This window comes from Prorops nasuta, unplaced genomic scaffold (genome assembly GCF_024137725.1).
Source record: "Prorops nasuta isolate Cenicafe-Biocafe unplaced genomic scaffold, Cenicafe_Pnas_1.2 PNAS00017, whole genome shotgun sequence".
Classification (NCBI taxonomy): Eukaryota; Metazoa; Arthropoda; class Insecta; order Hymenoptera; family Bethylidae; genus Prorops; species Prorops nasuta.
This window is the reverse complement of record NW_027116814.1, coordinates 660,972-675,329: the sequence shown is the minus strand read 5'-3', so window position 1 is coordinate 675,329 and position 14,358 is coordinate 660,972. Positions and strand designations below refer to the sequence as shown.

At 31.9% G+C, this 14,358-nt stretch overlaps 1 long non-coding RNA gene across 1 annotated transcript; it reads right to left on the bottom strand.

Annotated features, from left to right (window-relative positions):
* Nucleotides 1–11,698: 11,698 nt before the first annotated feature.
* On the bottom strand, nt 11,699–13,086 carry LOC136779682 (uncharacterized). Its single transcript, XR_010823644.1, has 3 exons — nt 13,071–13,086; nt 12,202–12,446; nt 11,699–11,777 (listed from the first exon to the last, which is right to left on the bottom strand). It is a non-coding gene; the product is annotated as an uncharacterized lncRNA (long non-coding RNA).
* Between the last annotated feature and the right edge of the window lie 1,272 nt (nt 13,087–14,358).

Below are 14,358 nucleotides of genomic sequence, written 5' to 3'. Positions count from 1 at the left end.
CCATATTCAACGAAAATTTGGTTGCGATAGAATTAAAAAAATTAACGGCGAAATTTGATAAACCTATATATGTAGGTATGAATATTCTAGATATTTCAAGAACATGTTTATACTAATTCCATTATGAATATATGCTTCCAACGTTTGGTAGTAAATGTAGAGCATTGTATACCGATACAGATAGTTTGATATACAGTATCGAATGCGATGACATTTACACGATCATGAGAGAAAATCTTTCAAGATTCGATACTAATGATTATTTGCCTATTAACCAGTATAATTTACCTCTAGTAAATAAAAAAAGTGCTTGGTTTGATGAAAGATAAGAATAACGGGAGAATTATGACTGAGTTTATTGGACTGAGATCGAAAATGTATACATTTAAAATACAAGATAAAATTTTTAAAAAAGCTAAGGGCGTTAAGAATTGCTTTATCGCTAGAAAAATAACGTTTGAAGATTATAAAGACTGCTTACAAAATTTTACTGTTCATATCCATAATCAAAATTTAATTCGTTCCAAATTGCATAATGTTTATTCAATTGTACAGCAAAAAATTACTCTCGGTCCACATGATGATAAGCGCTATATTGTACAAGGTACTGTGTCAACTCTACCATGGGGTCATTATAGGATAAATGAAATAGAATTAAGTAAAGTAGATTTAACTGAAGATTAAATAATTGCTTCTTTATTAATAAATTGTATATTACAAAATATTGTTTTTATTTATCCATGAATTATGTGTATTATCGAATCATAACCACTTTACAAAGGCTTTGTCGCCCTTCTTACGTAATACCTTCTCAACTAGATATACATTAGGATTAGCAGTTTTTAAAATTTCATATTCGTAGAATCCGCCATATACATCCGTACCACTAGAATCCCTTAGTAAATATGTAACAGGATTTGTTTTCTGCACTTTTATAATTTCAAATATTTCAGTTGTCCAATTTGGGCTGTGTTCGTTTTTGTACTGCCAGTATCGGCAGTATAACAGGTAACGTTCGTTTATACATTGCAGTGCGCTTTTACGGTACTGTGAAGTTTTTATGACGTAATGATTTTGATGTCACTTCCTACTGCGAATACTGTGCCTGAAAAGGTAGTGTAGCTGCTGTACAGCAGACGACACCAGCCAAAACACGAGTAAAGGGCATTACATACACGGCAATACACGCTAATAAATGCCATCAACGCAGACCTTCTTATTAATGTGTATGTTGCCGCTCATTTTGATTTCTAGTTGTAGGCTACTCCAGTCAAATTAAGGTTAAAATTCTCAAATATATATGTATAAAAATACTTAAGTTTAGGTTTCTTTATTTTTTGTTTAACGACGGTCTACTTAAGAAAATAAATTTCGCAAAATTTGAAGTCTTAGGGTATGAGCTTAGGGGGGATATATAAGTAAAATTTGCTTTTGACTACTTTTTTTCATTAATATGAACGACGGTGGGATGAAAGAAGGGTAAATAATTATATCTCGACTTCTGTTGACTGAAAAATATGTTTTTTATTTTTTATATTACTCAAAAAAATATCTAAAAATTTTATTTAAAAAGTTATAAATCAAAATGCGAAAAATTGGTATAAGTTAACTTATTTAATTTACAATCTCTTAAGCTAAAATGGTTTTGATTGGACAAATATTCATATGGTTTTTATACATCTCATAATTTACTAGAACAGTTTGATTAATTAAATTCTATAATTTTACGCAAACATAGCATGGACATAGGGCGCTTAAGTTGATTTTGTTCGATCGCGTATACACATACTACTGACACCACTTCAAATAACCAATTAATATACGAAGTTATAAATAAAATACGTATGATAATTGTCCAAAAGCTAAATGATATGGGTTACCATGGATTACTTATTGTATACCATCTAGGCAAGAATACCATGCATTTTAAAAAAACTGTGCTTACAAATTTATTCGCAAGGTGGTGTGGAATACAGTTTATTTCAAACTATTTTCATTAAACAAATATAAAGTCTTTTGCAATCGATCAGAATATCAGTATTCAAGATATTCAGTTAACGGGATCCCTCACGCGTGCTTTACCGACAGTACAAGTCAATAAACAATTCGTTTAATAAAAGTCAAATGCGAAGCAAATTGCAAAAACGGGCTTCTTTATGACAAGGTGCCAATTATAACGAGTCAATCGAGCTTAAAAAAACTCAAATCGGATGAAGAATAACGCTGTACCACTGTCCCGCGTTCTTGAAGTGGAAATAACCAAAAGTAACCTCTCTTCAAGAACGTGGCACAATGGTACAGGGTTATTTTTCAACTAATTTGAGTGTTTTTAAGTTCGTTTGACTCGTTAGGACTGGCACATTGTCCTACAAACCCACGATTGTTCAATTCGCTTTGCATTTGAATTTTATTAAACTAATTGTTTATTGACTTGAACTGTCGATAAAGTAGGCGTGAGGGACCCCGTTAACTTATTAATTTCCCAAATTTTTCAGACTTTTTCAGTATTACTTTAACCACACTGAATACAAAAAATGTTATCAAAGTTTTTTTTTCAAGCAAAGTAAAAAAAAAGATCTATTCTAATGAATCAATCCGAATTACTATAGACCTCTCCCCTTCTTCCTTTCTGATAGCTCACGTAAATACTCGATGTGATAAGCTGCTATTTCCCATCCCACGGTAACTGGCACTAAACTGCTGTCAACCGTTCGAAAATACAGTATGCAGTACACAATGCAGTACGCTTATTAAAAAACGAACATTGATTGCAATACACTGTGATGACGTAGTACTGCCAGTACTGCCAGCACAAAAACGAACGCACCCTTGGTGTGTAGCCTTTTGCAAATACATTCTTATATTTACTGATTCGTACAAAATCACCGACTTTGAACTTGGCACGACCAACGATCTTTATATTACTGAATACTGTTTCTAAGAGCTTAATAGCATGTGCAGGTTTCACATCGACTGGACGCATTCCTATAGTACGATGTTTCCTTGCATTGTATTCGTCAACCAGTTGTTGTAACATAGCTCTGCACTTGTAATTTGCATTCAACGTAAATCCTTTCCACATTTCGGTCTTCAACGTTCGATTCGGTAGTATGCAATTTGCCCCAAAAATTTTTAGGATGTCGTAGCCTCCTCTATAGAATTATGTCAATATGGTGAAATCTGGGGAAGTATAACCGGAAGTAGCACAAACTGTGTAGTTGCGCTGAAATAGTGCGCCGATCAGTTTGGTTGTGAAATTCGTGACTTGTGTTATTAAAATGTAAAAAAATAGGTTATGAAATATAGGAAAAGCGGGGAAAGTTTAACGTTAAAAATAAGATAGTGGCAACATCAAGGTTTTTAAGATAAGTAATTTTTATTCGTTATAGAATTATATATATTTATATATGTATAAGAGTATGATGCTTTGTGAAAAACTTGTAGGTTCGAGAAGGAATTATGAAAGACAGAACTTGACTATATGAATCACATATTGATATGTTTCCTACATTGTCAGCTACATTATTGGTAAGAATATGATTTAAAGTCAGCCTACTATTAAACATGCATGATGCTTGTTTTGGAAGCCTAACCAAAATTCAAGTACAAATAGATTAAGTAGACATTATTGGCATCTATGGTAAGCCCTAGTCAAGTCTTTATAAAATACTCAACCAATTATTAATACAACGAGCAAATATCTTAACTCACCCACCATTGCGTAGAGCACTAAACATATCTATAAAGCAAAGATAATTTGGCTTATATCAAAATTGTCACTTAACATATATTTTTTCCTGCCAGCATTAAAACTGTACGACATCTTCTTGTAGCTCATTACTCTACATAATGTTGACTGGGAATATTCTCTTATTTTAATACAATTTCATTCGTATCAGTAGGTTAGAAGTGAACACATTATATTATATTATTTGTTATTTAAATCCAATTAGAATACACTCATTATCTATTACACAGTTGCTCATGTGTATTACATGTGTAAATTATACAGCTGCGCATGTAGTCTTCGTATTTGTTAAATTAAGAGCCTCTTCAGAATTTGCTAAATTGAAGGACACACTCTATGAAGATTTCATCCATAAGTATTAGTCAGCATTATTATTTTAATTATTGCCAATAAATATTTTACAGATCTATGTGAGTGTATCAAGGTTAAGAACTCTTAGATAACCAAGAAAAACATTCAACTTTTTTACATTGGCTGCGGAATATACAAATCAAATGGAGTACAATCATTGACCACTTAAACTGGAAACCTCACACAAATTTTTATACCGCAGCTTCTTAATGAAACATGCAACATTATTTGGATCTTCTGGAATATTAGGATTTACAACATAATATCTTATAATTTATTAAACTTCAGTACCTATAACGTAAGTAATACAGCTTATGTATTATCTATTATACAATGAATGGACATGAAATTAAAAATGGCTTTAATGGAATTGCTACATATTGTTTAATAGCTTTAAATCATATTTCTTATTAACAAACACAAGAAATTATAAGCTTTCAATTTACTTGGAGCGAATATTTTGGTACTGTTAATCTTTTATGACTTCCATGACCAGTTTTAGCTTACGCTTGAGAACACTAAACTCAATAAAGTTATAGTTCTGCAAATTAGATAAGGAATGATAGGTTTCATCATAAACCATCTATAATAAAATAATCAATAAGAAAAGAAATCTAATTACTTTTAATTTGTAACACTGTTTTAATTCTGTTTAATATGTACTTGTGTATATTTTAAGGCTTAAACGCTTATTAAATTACTTCAATAATTAATCTTTTCAGGAAAACTGTTAAGGCTGCCAGATCAAGCTAGGATGTGGGAGCTGTTAGCAGAGCCTACAGGTAGAGTATGTGACATAGGAAGAAAACTTAATAATGAAACAAAAAATAGGAAGCAAAAAATCTATTCAGTTGATGAAAGGGATCTGGAAGGGAAGTAAACAAGAGAGGTGGTACAAAATTTGGAAAAATGGATACAGAGCAAACCGAACCAGGAAGTGAGAATTAAATAGGAGTAGAGTAGAAAACGGAAAGCTTTGGAAGACGAGGAAAAAAGAAACAAGTATTCAGAGGGGTAAGAGGAAAGAAAACAAGAATAGGAAAGGATAGTTAAACATGTGAAAATAGATCATGGTAGAAAGGAGGATAGTGTGGGAAAAAAGGAGAACAGCATGTGACATAAAATAAAGTTAGGTATTGGTTGAATAGACTTTTTGTGTAAAAGATTGTTGGACAGGTTTCACGATTCGGTACATATGAATAAATTTTAAAAATTGGTAGAATGCATTTCTTATCTGAGAAATAAAAATGGATTGATAGACAAAATTTAAATTTGTAGAAAAAAATTAGTTACAGCATTTAACATATATGGTATCTTTGTCATATTAATATGTAATGAAGGTGAATCGATGAATAGTACGCCAATTGAAATATCCCTTTCTCTCTCTTTCCCTGCTTGAATGTAAAACCACAAAACTGAAATTATTAGCTTCGAAAGATTTTCGTTTTTTAAAATCGAAACGTTTTGGATTTTTATTAAAAAAACAATATATATATATATATAATACTTTGGCAAAGAATAAATTATTCACGAGACAATCAAATTAATGAAATTCTTAGCGGGTTTTCATTATATCTTAAGAGCTCATGTTTTAGTATCTCATACAATTGCTTTTTATAATTAGTGCAAAAATTATAAATAGTTCACTTCTAAGATATTTACAAAGAGAGAGAGAGAGAGAGAGTGTGCCATTAAAAACGGGTTTATAGACATTCGTAAACATACATATATTAGAGCTTTACGAAAAAGTCCCGTATGTATTTCACTTTGTATGCAAAATTCAAAGAAAGTGTAACACTTATGTACTATATTTAAGCTCGCTGTAAAATTCTAAACCTACTTTTTTTATGAACCTGTAAATTATAACAAAATAATTTTTAAACTTTACATTAAAATCGATCACGGCATGTAGCACCTGTTAAAAAATAAAAATATTTGAAAGAATAACAATGTTCACGATTTTGTATTTCATAAAAACAAAAAAAAACAATAAAACGTCTATTCCTTTAGCCATATTTGGTAATCTTTAATTTCATTATTATTAATATAATGGATAAAAATAAAAAGAAAAAGCCTTGCGTGCTATATCCAGATGGATTTATTTATTATAAAAAACACCATTATAAGAAAAAGAACGGTACTATCGTAACGTAAGTAGTAAATTTATTTAAACTTTAATATTTTATGTATTAATTATATATATGTATAATTTTAACCAAATCATACACGTGCTTTTAACTTTTAAATTTTGATTAATTTTGAGCAGTTACAATTTTATAACAAATAAACTTTTTTGTAGATATTTAAGATGTGAGAACAAAAATTGCTCTGGAACAGCGCAGATGGTTAAATCCAAGTTCGAACATAGAAAGCCTCATAATCATAATAAACCTGATGAGTTTAAAGCTACATCTAAATTTAGATATAAATTATTTGAGGCAACTAAAACGGGATTGGGCACACCAAAAGATACTTATGATTCAGTAGCAATAAAGTAAATTATGATTTTCTATTTAATGCTAATTTCTAATGGATCATATATACATTGCAGATATCCTTCTTCGGCAGAAAATATACCGTATAAAAATATTCAACGAACGATGCATAACTGGAGAAGGCCAAATACTTCTAAAAATATAAAAAATTTGTGGGATATTGAGAGTTTACTTAAAGATAACGAATGGCAAAAGTTATTAACGTTTAAAACGAGGAACGAGAACAAACATAAAATTAGCATCTATGAATATGAACATAACATGAAAAATAGGTCCATCATTTTTACGGACAAAAAATTAGTGGGAAAACTAACATGCTGCACAATTTTTAGTATTGATGCCACGTTTAATTCAAAGCCTAATATAAAAAAGACCAGGCAGCTATTAACAATCATGGCGAAGTATAAAGAAAAGGTTTATTTCTTTTCAAACATTCTATACTTTTATCTCAAAACTTTTGAAAAAATGTTAATATAAATAGTTTTCCCTCATTATAGTTTGTACCTTTTTTATGGGTGGTCATGCCGAATAAATTTGAAGAAACTTACGTACAAATTTTCAAATTCGTACAATACAAAATAATGAAAAATATGGAACCATTACTTTATACATGTGACTTCGAAATTGGGCTCCATAATGCCATTAAAAGGGTTTTTAAGGATTGTCATATAACAGGATGCTATTTTCATTATGCGCAAGTTAGTAACACGTTTTTTTTTCAATAATTGTTTCTTCTTATATGCAGGATATATGACTCATTTTAAATATAGTGGAGCAACACACTTATATATATATATATATATTGTAAGGTTATTCCCGTCAGTGTGAGGGGCCACTCACACTACGGGTTTTCCCATTACCTTCGCCCGTCCTTTTCTATCGGTATCAGGGCGCCAGTTGGTCAGTTGGGTGGCCAACAACCCTACGTTATCAATTGGGTCCTTCGACCCCATTCTCTATGCATCTTATACAGCCCTGCGGCCATGCACATGGACGGTAGCGGTAGCCAGGGTCGCTCAGTATGCTAGGTCGTGGAGAGAGGGGAGGGTTCCTTACGGAAGTCCGAGCCTCGCAGACCTACCTGCTGAGGGGCATACATTCATCCCTCACCACCCACACCCAGGTGGTGGTGAGGAGTGCGGGAACATGCGGTATCATTTGCCAAGCATAGAACCTGCCAGGAGCGGACCACCACGGAGGCAATGTTCGCGGCCCGTCCAGGCATAGCGCAAGCCTATGGGATTACGGAGGGCACCGGGACACATTCCAACGGGCTAACTACGCCCCTGCACAACCCACTATGCATTGGCCGGTATCCAGTCGTGACGTACGTGCAGGCTGGCCTATAGCACACGCCTCACGTACGCGAACCGACCCATGGCTGTCTGAGTGCCGCGTCACGCGCTCACCAGCACGCACGGACACATCAGCACAGTGTCATAGTCGCGTTCCGACTGCCTGCTATGGCAGTCTGCGCACGACATTCGCGCAGCCTGCTTGACGCGCGTAACCATCGTTCAAGCCAGACTCGATGTTCTATTTCCCCTCCTCGTGGGGACTTATAGACACTGTCATTCCTTTAGGACTCCCCGAGGCCGCTTCTCCTGATCTCAGGTTGCCTGGGTTGTTTGGCATGGCCCTGCCTTACTTCTCAGGACAACCTGGACATCGTTTACTGGAGCGCCAGTCTTTTCATCCGGGCCTCTGCCTGTCAACGGGATCTATCCTTGACGTTGGCTATAATCCACTCGTGAGCCTATCTCACGAGTCGGTAACGTAGGGATTAATAATATCCACTGCTCGGTTGCTTTCATACTTTTTATTCGGTATCTTGCATACGTAACGGGGAACTTCGTTACAATATATATATATATATATATATATATATCTAAAAAACGATGTTTATATCGAAATTTATTTTAAATGGAAACTATATTGGTTTGAGGAAAATATATAAGATGGTATTATTTATTTGATCTTCATTAGTCATTTGAAAGCCGCATAAATTATAAATAGCCTTCAGTATTTTGAAAAGAACCCCATATACATAATTTGTTTGCATATTTTTATTAACTTATCCAACAGCTTTCAATGACATTGTAAATTTATAATTTTATCCATTTTTTAGTATACTAACATTTCGATTCTAAGTTAAAATTGATTAATTACTATATATATGTATATCATTATACGTGAAGCGGTACTGCACGCAATGTGCTTCGGCTACAAACTCGTTTATTTAATTTCTAAAAAAATTAGGCTAAAACTGTTTCTGTTACAAAAACTGAAAGTGACTGTTCCGTGGCCTTCAAAGTGCATTTAAAAGGTCAAACCAATAACTAAATACAAAATTCTCCTTATGGCTATACAATTCTTTTTAAGTGTGTATTGGTTGCATCAATTTTACTGCTGGTTTTAACTTATCAACGATTAATAAGGCGGCAGAATGAATCCAGAATAGTATCGTGTAACGAAGAAATGACAGCTTAGAGTACTCGAAAACTTAAATATGGGCGAAGAACAGCATTAAATATTGATTTTTTTAAGTTGAACATTAAAAGAAAATCAACAATTGATCAAGTTTCTATTTTTTATTGAAATTAAAAATAACATTAATGTCAAACTGGAATATATTCAAATACCCTTCTTATATTGCGTAATTCTTCCGAATCGTATTTCATAGTCAATCTACCACTATATTTACCATTAGGTAGCTTAATTTATGGAGACCGAACTTTATTCATAGTTCCAAGAGGAACTTTGCCGGCAGTCTACAAATTAAAACATGTGTCAATATCCATATATACATATACGTACCCGTTTTTCAGTTATTTCTATATTAGTGCACAATATTCAGGGACATTTGTAAAATGCATACTGGGCATGTGGATATTCTCAGAATGTCATAAGGTCCGGTGTCACAAGCCTTATTATTTAAGTTAAATTAAGCTATATATTTATAATATATTCTACGTGACATATAATATAGTATAATTAGCCTGATTTTACTTAAAAAAGGCTTATGACACCGGGCCTAAGGATGTTTTGGATATATTAAATTGTTTTATAAGAGCACGATGCAGCTCCTAAAAGTGGGACAACTGTATAATGAATTAATAAGCTTTCTATATATCTATAATCATAATATCTACTAACAGTTATTCAATTTAATGAAATATTACTTATTGTTTGATAATAGAGCCTAATAAAAAAAGCTAGAGAATACAAGATTTTTCAAAATTTGAAATCGAAGTCAATTGACAATCATGTGAAAGGAATCGTTCTATTTAGAAAATTATGTCATTTATCCCATTTACCTCCAAACAATATTAGTGAAATGTTTGAAAGATTAGTTTATGAATCTAAAGACAATATTATTCTTAGAGAGGTATTTGTAAAATTTTTGAAATATTTTGAGAGATTCTGGATTAGGACAATAAGCGCAAGCGTTTTACCAATATATAAGAGTAACGATTACACAAACAACAACCAGGAGAGGTATCATAAAACCTTGAACGAAAAAATAGGTTCAAAGCCGCTACTCCAAAAGTTTGTTTGTATGCATATGAACCAATTCTAAATATTTATTTTTAAATCCTATTAATTTAGCCCTCCATGTGTACACTATATTTTAACGGCGTCGTATGTACACTAGGTCCACAGTATTTTCAAATCTTTTATTAAAAAATCATTGTAAAAATCTAAAAAATTATGATGCAAAACATGATACTTCTATTTGCTAGCCCCATAATTATTTCAATAACTGAGAAAACAATATTATAATAATTTAAAACATTTATGTTAAAGATTTCGTTTTAAAATTTTCACTGTTGCCAAAAAAAATCAAGTGTACAAATGGAGGATTAAGTATTAATATATATATGTAGTAAAATTAATATATTTTTAATCAAATATTTAATTCTAAATTTCAGTAAAATTAAAACAATTAATCAAAATATACTATATTAAAATGATACAAATAAATCGAGGATTTGGTAAAAATTTCATTCACAGCAGACCATACTATCATTCGTACCAAAAATGGCTTTGCGATGAAAATGATGGTGGGTGGACCATAGTGGAAAGTGGACTACAAAGTAGCTGTAAGAAAGAAAGAATGAGTCATTTAAATAATTTCTTAAATATTTCCGTCTTGAAACATGAGAGAACAATGCAGAGAATTAAAAAAGCCTTAAAAATAAAGGTAAATTGATCCCCTATTTCATATTGAATATTTTATAAAAGATGGTTTATGGAATATAATCTTTTTAATTTAATTTTCAGAACAATAACTTAATTGTGTTCACAGCTCAGGCATAAGCGCTGTTACTCATGGAATCTATAAGGGATTGGTATTAGTTCAATTTTAATACTAATTAAATTAAAACCTATAGTTTCTATGCATAAAATGAAAGATCTAGTAGCCTTAATAGATTATAAAAATATAACTTTAAAGCTAGAAAATTATACCGATCAGTTTCATTAAAAATACTTTTAGTTTTATCAACTTTTAACGCCATTTAATTAATATTATATCCACGTTTTCCCTTCTTCATCAATTTAGAATATTTTACACCTATTAATCATTTCTTTTTTCCTTCACATTCGGTCTTTCATAATTTTTCTCTTTCCTATTCTCTAATAATCTACAATTACTCTTTCAATACATTCATCGTCTTATAATAATTAACTAATCGTATGTACTATTATAACAGATGTCTTTATACTCAACCTCTGCTTTGCAAATGCTTAATTAATGATATATTATACTGTTTCGTACACCAATAACATTCATGTACCTTTAAACTTTCCCATACTATCCTCCTTTCTACCATGATCTATTTTCACATGTTTAACTATCCTTTCCTATTCTTGTTTTCTTTCCTCTTACCCCTCTGAATACTTGTTTCTTTTTTCCTCGTCTTCCAAAGCTTTCCGTTTTCTACTCTACTCCTATTTAATTCTCACTTCCTGGTTCGGTTTGCTCTGTATCCATTTTTCCAAATTTTGTACCACCTCTCTTGTTTACTTCCCTTCCAGATCCCTTTCATCAACTGAATAGATTTTTTGCTTCCTATTTTTTGTTTCATTATTAAGTTTTCTTCCTATGTCACATACTCTACCTGTAGGCTCTGCTAACAGCTCCCACATCCTAGCTTGATCTGGCAGCCTTAACAGTTTTCCTGAAAAGATTAATTATTGAAGTAATTTAATAAGCGTTTAAGCCTTAAAATATACACAAGTACATATTAAACAGAATTAAAACAGTGTTACAAATTAAAAGTAATTAGATTTCTTTTCTTATTGATTATTTTATTATAGATGGTTTATGATGAAACCTATCATTCCTTATCTAATTTGCAGAACTATAACTTTATTGAGTTTAGTGTTCTCAAGCGTAAGCTAAAACTGGTCATGGAAGTCATAAAAGATTAACAGTACCAAAATATTCGCTCCAAGTAAATTGAAAGCTTATAATTTCTTGTGTTTGTTAATAAGAAATATGATTTAAAGCTATTAAACAATATGTAGCAATTCCATTAAAGCCATTTTTAATTTCATGTCCATTCATTGTATAATAGATAATACATAAGCTGTATTACTTACGTTATAGGTACTGAAGTTTAATAAATTATAAGATATTATGTTGTAAATCCTAATATTCCAGAAGATCCAAATAATGTTGCATGTTTCATTAAGAAGCTGCGGTATAAAAATTTGTGTGAGGTTTCCAGTTTAAGTGGTCAATGATTGTACTCCATTTGATTTGTATATTCCGCAGCCAATGTAAAAAAGTTGAATGTTTTTCTTGGTTATCTAAGAGTTCTTAACCTTGATACACTCACATAGATCTGTAAAATATTTATTGGCAATAATTAAAATAATAATGCTGACTAATACTTATGGATGAAATCTTCATAGAGTGTGTCCTTCAATTTAGCAAATTCTGAAGAGGCTCTTAATTTAACAAATACGAAGACTACATGCGCAGCTGTATAATTTACACATGTAATACACATGAGCAACTGTGTAATAGATAATGAGTGTATTCTAATTGGATTTAAATAACAAATAATATAATATAATGTGTTCACTTCTAACCTACTGATACGAATGAAATTGTATTAAAATAAGAGAATATTCCCAGTCAACATTATGTAGAGTAATGAGCTACAAGAAGATGTCGTACAGTTTTAATGCTGGCAGGAAAAAATATATGTTAAGTGACAATTTTGATATAAGCCAAATTATCTTTGCTTTATAGATATGTTTAGTGCTCTACGCAATGGTGGGTGAGTTAAGATATTTGCTCGTTGTATTAATAATTGGTTGAGTATTTTATAAAGACTTGACTAGGGCTTACCATAGATGCCAATAATGTCTACTTAATCTATTTGTACTTGAATTTTGGTTAGGCTTCCAAAACAAGCATCATGCATGTTTAATAGTAGGCTGACTTTAAATCATATTCTTACCAATAATGTAGCTGACAATGTAGGAAACATATCAATATGTGATTCATATAGTCAAGTTCTGTCTTTCATAATTCCTTCTCGAACCTACAAGTTTTTCACAAAGCATCATACTCTTATACATATATAAATATATATAATTCTATAACGAATAAAAATTACTTATCTTAAAAACCTTGATGTTGCCACTATCTTATTTTTAACGTTAAACTTTCCCCGCTTTTCCTATATTTCATAACCTATTTTTTTACATTTTAATAACACAAGTCACGAATTTCACAACCAAACTGATCGGCGCACTATTTCAGCGCAACTACACAGTTTGTGCTACTTCCGGTTATACTTCCCCAGATTTCACCATATTGACATAATTCTATAGAGGAGGCTACGACATCCTAAAAATTTTTGGGGCAAATTGCATACTACCGTTCGATTCCAACGCTCGACTATCGTTGCTTTCAATACACTGTATGTCGAGTAATGATTTTTTCCATGCTTTTTCATAAGCGATTGGAAATCACTATTATAAAATTCCTTGCCATCGTCGGTCTGTAGATTTTTCGGACATCTCCCACTCTTCAGGATTTTCAGTAATGCAGCTGTCACTTCCTTGCCTGACTTGGTTTTCAAGGCTATTGCCCAGCCATATTTCAACAATGCATCAATAACTGTGAGAATGTAGTGGTAGCCTGCGTCTGGATAGTTTCTCATATCTACCAGATCTGCTTGCCAGAGATCATCGAAGCCTCGTATTATTACAAGTCTACGTAAAAAATTCCGTCTGGCAGGCACATGCAGCTCCTCTACCAATTGCTTCTTCTCCTCACTACTCATAATTATTCCACTACGTGTTATGTTTACAGCAGGTTATCAAGCACTGGCGGTAGTATAAGTTTCTTCAGGGCATAATTTATATCGTCTTCTCTATTCTTCTCATTTGCAAAATCTTTTTTTGCGAGCTGATTAGAGAAATATTTTACAACAATTTTCAATCCAACAATCATATCATTTCGTAATTCCTTATCTTTTCGATCTAATTTATAATCATTATGTTCGACTTTATCAATCAATTTATCGATTCTTGTACCAATTTCATCAATTTCATCGATTTTTTTCATTAGAGTTGTAAATTTTTCCTCAAGAATGTTACATTTTAGATAATAGTGAGTTAGCTTCTCACTGTATTCAAACAATTCTCTCATTAAGCTATCACGTACAGTCATCGAATTACGTAACAGAGCAGCCATATTCACCGCACTTGTCTCATCCGTAACATCACATTCTAAATTTG